Raw genomic sequence first — 8975 nt, 5'->3', positions numbered from 1 at the left:
GGTTTATGTAAGTCTCAAGAAATTTGGGGTGGTGGGTTCAGACACGTACACATGGGGTATAAAAGATTTTCACAAATGCTGGTCGGGGTCCTTGGCTAAGAGGAGACGGCCTTGGGTCTGCTGGTGTAATAAACTGCACTCCACTATCTGCACTGTCCTTCTGAGTGAGTTTGTTTCCCGGAACGCGTGGCTACAACCCTCTGACTCGGGATCAAACCTGTGGCTCCTGCAGTGAAAGCATAGAGTCCTAACCACTGGACTGCCAGGGAATTCTTGAGGATGATTTCCATGGGAGCTCAAGGGACCAAAGTAAGGCTGACAACACTGTTATAATGGGAAACACAGTGTCTCAGGCTGGAAGGGACTTCAGAAGCCACTTCAGAAGCCTTGAATCACAGAAAGAGAATAATAAAGAAAGCTACACTTTGGCACACCTGATTTACAGGAAGAGCAATTGTTTGTCATGCAAAGGGTCAGGAAGAACTTTCTAAGCACAAGGAATAGCATGTGCAAAAGTCTTTGGGCAGGACAAACAAATCCTTACCTGAAACTGCTCATTTCTTTGTTATTTTCCACCTCTTGCCCACTAGAATGCAAATGCTGTGAGGGCAGGGGCTGGGTCTGTCTTTATCATATAGCTGCATTCTCAGAAGCTAACTAACTGGATCAATACTTACTGAATGACTAAATGAAGGACCTCAACTTCTGGTTTTATTTTATTTTTAAAAAACATTTATTTATTTTATATAGCAGCCAGGTCTTAGTTGCAGCACGTGGGATCTCGCTCTTCCACCAGGGATCGAACCTGGGTCTCCTGCACTGGGAGCATGGAGTACCAGCCACTGAACCACCAGGGAAGCCTCAACTTCTGGTTTTATTAACATTTATATTATTATTTTTTAAGATTAACCAGGGCTGGGACTTCCCTGGTGGTCCAGTGGTTAAGACTGTGCTTCGAATGCAGGCAGCACAGATTCTATGCCTGCGTGGGGAACTAAGATCCCACATACCTGAGCCTGAGCACTCTGGAGCCTGTGCACCACAACTAGAGAGGAGCCCATATGCTGCGACAAAGGATTTTGCATGACACAGTTAAGATTCATGCCACAACTAAGGACTCAGTTCCATCCCTGGTCGAGGAACCAGATCCCGCGAGCTGCAGCTAAGACCTGGCTGCTATATAAGATAAATACGTATTTTTTTAAATAAAATAAAACCAGAAGTTGAGGTCCTTCATTTAGTCACTCACTAAGTATTGATCAAGTTAGCTAGCTTCTGAGAATGCAGCTATATAATAAAGGCAGATCCAGTCCCTGCCCTCATCCAACACAGTCAAATACATATATATAAAAAAGCCTGTCCTAGAAATCCAGCCTGTGCTGGATCTTGGGGCTAAAAGAGAAAGAGGTCTGCCCTTCCCCTCAAAGATGGCATGAAACAATGTGGAAATGACAGAAGTAGAGATGAATGAGGGGGTTTGTGGGAGCACAGAAGAGGTGTCTATCCTGGCCTGGGGAGGGCTTTAGAGGCCAAGTGGGATTTGACAGGAAGTTTGGAATCCGGGAGCATCCAGAGACAGAGGGGAGAATATTGGGGCAGAAAAGAACATAGTGGGTATGGGAGAACCATCTGTAAGTTTTGAGTGGCTGTAGTGTGAACTGTGATGCTGTTGGGGCCAAAGAAACAAGGTGAGGTGCACAAGCAGGGGTCACACAAGGGAGGGTCTTGAAGGCCAGGCAGAGGTGCTTGGACCTTCTCCTGAGGCCAGCAGTCTCCAGAAGTTTTGTTCAAATGAACTTAATATACTACATGAGCAAATGTGTCCTTAACTGACATCTCCCAAAGCAGGTCAGACACTCAGGCTGGATTTTTGTCATTAATTGACACCATTTCCCTCACCTGGTCTGTTTATCTGACCTTTGTCAAATGAGGTAGCAAAGATTTCCTGAGGAAAGGGGGTTCGCATGTTGCGGGGTGGGCAGTGGGGCTCTTAGCCCCAGTTTCAGCATTCTGCAGTATAGTCTGGGGTGTAGTGTGTGTTTCTGTCAGGCTGTGCTGTGTTTTGTAGCTCAGTTGTGTCAGACTCTTTGTGACCTCATGGACTGTAGCCCCCCAGGCCTCCTATGTCCATGGGGATTCTCCAGGCAAGAATACTGGAGTGGGTTGCCAGGGGACCTTCCCAACCCAGGGATCAAACCTAGGTCTCTTGGATTACAGGCAGATTCTTTACTATCGAGCCACCAGGGAAACCCCCTCTGTCAGGCTGCTGCTGCTGCTGCTGCTGCTGCTAAATCTCTCAGTCGTGTCTGACTCTCAGCGACCCCATGGATTCAGCCTACCAGGCTCCTACACCCATGGGATTTTCCAGGCAAGAGTACTGGAGTGGGATGCCATTGCCTTCTCCGTCTGTCAGGCTAAGCAAACATAAATATCATGTACCTACTATAGGTTTCCTATATTAACCTAATAGGAAAAGGAGTATGTCAAGGCTGTATATTGTCACCCTGCTTATTTAACTTATATGCAGAGTACATCATGAGAAATGCTGGACTGGAAGAAACACAAGCTGGAATCAAGATTGCCGGGAGAATTATCAATAACCTCAGATATGCAGATGACACCACCCTTATGGCAGAAAGTGAAGAGGAGCTAAAAAGCCTCTTGATGAAAGTGAAAGAGGAGAGTGAAAAAGTTGGCTTAAAGCTCAACATTCAGAAAATGAAGATCATGGCATCTGGTCCCATCACTTCATGGCAAATAGATGGGGAAACAGTAGAAACAGTGTCAGACTTTATTTTGGGGGGCTCCAAAATCACTGCAGATGGTGACTGCAGCCATGAAAATAAAAGACGCTTACTCCTTGGAAGAAAAGTTATGACCAACCTAGATAGTATATTCAAAAGCAGAGACATTACTTTGCCGACTAAGGTCTGTCTAGTCAAGGCTATGGTTTTTCCTGTGGTCATGTATGGATGTGAGAGTTGGACTGTGAAGAAGGCTGAGCGCCGAAGAATTGATGCTTTTGAACTGTGGTGTTGGAGAAGACTCTTGAGAGTCCCTTGGACTGCAAGGAGATCCAACCAGTCCATTCTGAAGGAGATCAACCCTGGGATTTCTTTGGAAGGAATGATGCTAAAGCTGAAGCTCCAGTACTTTGGCTACCTCATGCGAAGAGTTGACTCATTGGAAAAGACTCTGATGCTGGGAGTGATTGAGGGCAGGAGGAGAAGGGGACAACAGAGGATGAGATGGCTGGATGGCATCAAGGACTCGATGGACGTGAGTCTGAGTGAACTCCGGGAGTTGGTGATGGACAGGGAGGCCTGGCGTGCTGCGATTCATGGGGTCACAAAGAGTTGGACACGACTGAGCGACTGAACTGAACTGAAATGGACAACTGGGTTCCAAATAGTGCGAGACTTCAAAATATTCCTGCAAAGAAATGACAGTTCCAGATAATATTGAAGTTACAACAGTGAACAAACAGAAAAGGCTGAAGCTGACAGCCCCTCTCGTGAACCCCTGTCCTGGTCAGTCATGTTGTAAAAAATGTAATAGAATATGAGGAAAAAAATATTGATCAAAAAGACACTTTAGAGGACGTCCCTGGTGGTGCAGTGGATAAGAATCTGCCTGCCAATGCAGGAGACAGGGGTTCCATCTGTGGTCCAGGAAGATTCCACATGCCGCAGAGCAACTAAGCCCGTGTGCCACAACTACCGAGCCCACGCTCTAGAGCCTTTGCTCTGCGACAAGAGAAGCCACTATGATGGCCACAACGAAGAGTAGTCCCCACTCGCTGCAACTAGAGAAAGCCCATGCAGCAACGAAGATCCAGCACAACCAAAAGTTAATTCATTCATTAAAGATACTTTAGAGACCACTCCTTTAGGCAACTGGAAGCCAATTAATAGTTTTAAGCAGAAGGAAGATACGGACATATTTATAGTTTCAAGAGATCACTCTGGGAAATTCCCTAGTGGTCCAGGGTTTAGGACTTGGTGCTTCCACTGCTGTGGACCTGGGTTTGATCCCTGGTCAGGGAAATAAGATCCACAAGCCACGTGGTATGGCCAAATATATATATATATATATATATAATATATATAATTTTATATATATTATATAAATATACAAGATAAAGACAGATAAAATTTTATACATAAAATTATATATATGTATATATATAAAATCACTCTGGCTATAGGGTAGAAGATGAATGGGACACAGCTAGGCTGGATGCTTAAGAACCAGTGATGAGGTTGGTGCACTGGTCCAGGTGGGAGGTGATGAGGGTTGGAATCAGGTTGTTGGCCATGAGATAAGAGAGGGAGAAACAAATTTTACAGCCCTGTATGTGTATATGTGTATATATATGTATATATATATTTATATATTTTCCCCTCTTTTGGCTGCACGACATGGCTTATGGGATTTTAGTTCCCCAAGCAGGGATTAAACCTGAGCCTCGGCAGTGGCAGTGTGGAGTCTTTATCACTGGACTGCCAGGACATTCCCTGTAGCTTTACTGGTGATGACAAAATGGGCATTACTGGGTGGAAAGTGAAAGTGTTAGTTGCTCAGTCATGTCCAACTCTTTGTGACCTCATGGATTTCCTCATGGAGCCTGCCAGGCTCCTCTGTCCATGGGATTTCCCAGGCAAGAATACTGGAGTGGGTAGCCATTCCCTTCTCCAGAGGCTCTTCCTGACCCAGAGACTGAACCTGGGTCTCCTGTATTGCAGGTGGATTCTTTACCATTGGAGCCACCAGGGAAGTCCAAATAATTTATGGATTAACACAACTGCAGTAAAAATTCAAAAAAGTATTTTTTCCCTAAGACTTGACAAAGTAACTCTAAAATTATATAGATGTGCAAACATCCAAGACAGTGCAAGATATTCTTTCCTTTTTTGGTTGTGCTTTGCAGCTTGTGAGACCTCAGTTCCCTAACGATAGACTGAACTCAGGCCATGGCAGTGAAACCCCAAAATCCTAATCACTAAGTCACCAGGGAACTTCCACAAGATACTCTACAAAAACTGCCATTAACACTACAGAAAAGACTGACAAATTTGAATACATTAAAACTAACATTCAGTTCAGTTCAGTTCAGTCGCTCAGTCGTATCCGACTCTTTGCGATCCCATGAATCGCAGCACGCCAGGCCTCCCTGTCCATCACCAACTCCTGGAGTTCACTCAGACTCACGTCCATCAAGTCCATGATGCCATCCAGCCATCTCATCCTCTGTTGTCCCCTTCTCCTCCTGCCCCCCAACCCCCCCCCCCCAGCATCAGAGTCTTTTCCAATGAGTCAACTCTTTGCATGAGGTGGCCAAAGTATTGGAGTTTCAGCTTTACCATCAGTCCTTACAAAGAACATCCCGGACTGATCTCCTTTAGAATGGACTGGTTGGATCTTCTTGCAGTCCAAGGGACTCTCAAGAGTCTTCTCCAACACCACACTTCAAAAGCATCAATTCTTCAGCTCTCAGCCTTCTTCACAATCCAACTCTCACATCCATACATGACCACTGGAAAAACCATAGCCTTGACTAGATGGACCTTTGTTGGCAGAGTAATGTCTCTGCTTTTGAATATGCTATCTAGGTTGGTCATAACTTTTCTTCCAAGGAGTAAGCGTTTTTTATTTTCATGGCTGCAGTCACCATCTACAGTGATTTTGGAGGCCCCCAAAATAAAGACTGACACTGTTTCCCCATTTATTTCCCAAGCCAGGGTTCAGCAATATGTGAACCGTGAACTTCCAGATGTTCAAGCTGGTTTTAGAAAAGGCAGAGGAACCAGAGATCAAATTGCCAACATCCGCTAGATCATGGAAAAAGCAAGAGAGTTCTAGAAAAACATCTATTTCTTCTTTATTGACTATGCCAAAGTCTTTGACTGTGTGGATCACAATAACTGTGGAAAATTCTTCAAGAGATGGGAATACCAGACCACCTGACCTGCCTCTATATGCAGGTCAGGAAGCAACAGTTAGAACTGGACATGGAGCAACAGACTGGTTCCAAATAGGAAAAGGAGTATATCAAGGCTGTATATTGTCACCCTGCTTATTTAATTTATATGCAGAGTATATCACGAGAATCGCTGGACTGGAAGAAGTACAAGCTGGGATCAAGATTGCCGGGAGAAATATCAATAACCTCAGATATGCAGATGACACCACCCTTATGGCAGAAAGTGAAGAGGAACTAAAAAGCCTGTTGATAAAAGTGAAAGAGGAGAGTGAAAAAGCTGGCTTAAAGCTCAACATTCAGAAACTAATGTTAGGTAGTTAGAATAGGGAAAAGGAGTCCAAAATGGTGGTGGCTAAAAGACGAGGAAGAGAAAAGCCCGTGAAAATAGAACAGAGGAAGGTCAAAGGAAGGTCTGAGGATCAGAGTGAGAACTTCAGGTAGAACAGCACTCCTGACTAAGCCCAATTTGCATAGGGCAGGCCCAGGGGGGGAAAAAAACATATAAAAAGAGGAGCCAAAGGGCTCCCCCCCACCCATCCCCCCCACCCATCCCCCCCACCCCACCGCGCGCTGGGGCGCTCTTCTCTTTGCATCTTTGGATCGACGTGCCCTCACGCCTCGAAGATGGATTTTCCTGCTATCTTCTAAATAAAATAGAGCTGTTACACTGAGCTGTAACACTGATTTGTCTAAGAGCCATAACACACTCCATTCAAGACCTGAGAGCTATAACACACTCTGTCCAAGATCTGAGAGCCGTGACACGACGAGAGGGCTTTAATATCGATCACTCCAAATCTTTGTTGTGACGAGACAAAAACGGAGGAGCATACACTCGCCTGACACTAAGAATTTCTGGAACTTCCTTGACAGTCCAGTGGTTAAGACTCTGCACTTCCACCGCAGGTGTGTGATCCCTGGCCGGGGAACTAAGATGCCACATTCCGAGAAGCACGGCAAAACAAACTCAAAACTCTTAAGATTTTCTAGTTATCAAAAAAACAACAGAGAGAGGGTGAGAACACAAACCACAAATCTAGAGAAGATATCTGCAGCACATATAATTAGCAAAGGACTAATACCCAGAATATGTAAAGAATTTCTATTAGTTGAAAAGAAAAACAAACCACCTAGTTTTAAACAGGCAAAGACATGAACGGAACTTTTACAAAGAAAGACTCTCAGATGGGTTATAACATATGAATAGATGCTCAACCTCATTAGTCATGGTAGTCAAAGAAATGCAAATTAAGACCACAATGAGATATCACTTCATACCTGCCAAATAGGCAAAATAAAAAATAGTAGGCTGATAAGGGTATAAAACAACAGCATTTATCCACTGCTGGTGGGAGTATAGACTGATGCAACCACTTTGGGAAACAGCTTAACATTACTTTGTTAAGTTGAACCTGAGCATATTTGTTTAAGAAATTTGACTCCCAAATTATATCTATATTTATCTACACACACAAGAATATTAAAGCAGTATTCTTTGCAATAGCAAAAAAACTGAAACAACCCAATATCCATCAACAATAGAATGAATAAATAAGTGGATTAAACAGAAATGAAAATAAGTGAACCAGAGCTATAATATCTACATGAATGACCCTCAAAAGCAATGTTGAAAGAGAAAGTAAGTTGCAAAAGAATACACACATTGTATGATTTCATTTATACAAAGACCAAACAGTCAAAACTAAATAATGTGTTGTTTAGGATAGTCATATAAGTTGTAAAATCCATTTTAAAAAAGCAAGAGAATAATAAAGACATTAATCACTGCGGTGGTGACTCCAGGGATGGGGAGAAAGGGCATTGATAATGGAGAAGGGTAACAGGCCACTTTTGGGGTAAGGCAGTGTTTCGTTCCATGTACACTTGGATTACCTGGATACAGGTGGTTACAACAAGTTAAGTGTGGGTGAGATGGGGCTGGAAGATGGAGCCAAATAAGAGAAAAAAGGAACATTAATACTTGGAGAAAAGGAGAGAAAGTTGCTTAGACCAGAGAAGGCACCCTGCGGAAAGTGAGTGTGGAGTCAGGAAAGTGAAAGCCAAGGGCACATTGTGTGCAGCAAGGAGGTGGGTTGGGATGCAGGCTGAGGCACGTTGGTCTGGCTTCCCTACTGACCTGGCTGGAGCAGTTTCAGCAGAGACCTGGGGGTGGAGACCAGGCAACTGAGGACTGAGTGGGAGGTGAGAAAGCACAGACTCAGAATGGGTCAATTCTGAAAAAAGAATGAGAGAGCAGCTGGGTGGAGGTTGGGGAAGGGGGTTCCTATAAAGATGATAAGGGGTCTTCACATGGCCATTAAATCCACAAGGAGAGTTTCACAGCCCTCAATTTGATAAAAATTTTTGTCAGTCTGACAAGTGGTGACAGGGATGTGACCAGCCCTGTCAGACACTGTGGTGAGGGGATAAATTACTTTGGAAAACAGTTTGGCAAGACCCAGTTTGGAAAGTTAAAAACATGCCTTTAACTCAGAAACTTCATCCCTAAGTACATTTATGACTCAGACACCTACTCAGGTGCACTAAAAGACAATGTTTATTTTTCCATTTATGCAATAATGGCAAAATGATACACAAACTGAATGTCAGCAAATAGGAGAACAGATAAATTAATCATGGGATGTAGACAATAAAATACTATACAACAGCAAAAATGAATACATTCCAAGTCTATGCATTACTCTTACAAATATAATATCAACAGGAAAAAGCAAATTGCTGAAGGGTAAGACAGTACGTTACCATTTACATGAAGGTTTTAAACACACGAACAATTCTAAGAAGCATTTAATGATTTCTACATATGTAGTAAAAGTATAAACACATATACAAATTTAACTAAACTCAGGATAGTGGCAGGAGGGTGGAAGGCCTACGATGTGCTAGAAATTTGACATGTTGCAGCTTTACTTATAATCTGTATGGTAGGTATCATTCTGCCCAGCTTACAGAAGAAACTGAGGTTCAGGAA

Source organism: Ovis canadensis, chromosome 13 (genome assembly GCF_042477335.2).
Source record: "Ovis canadensis isolate MfBH-ARS-UI-01 breed Bighorn chromosome 13, ARS-UI_OviCan_v2, whole genome shotgun sequence".
Lineage (NCBI taxonomy): Eukaryota > Metazoa > Chordata > Mammalia > Artiodactyla > Bovidae > Ovis > Ovis canadensis.
The sequence above is the reverse complement of the archived record's forward strand: the minus strand, read 5'-3'. Positions refer to the sequence as shown.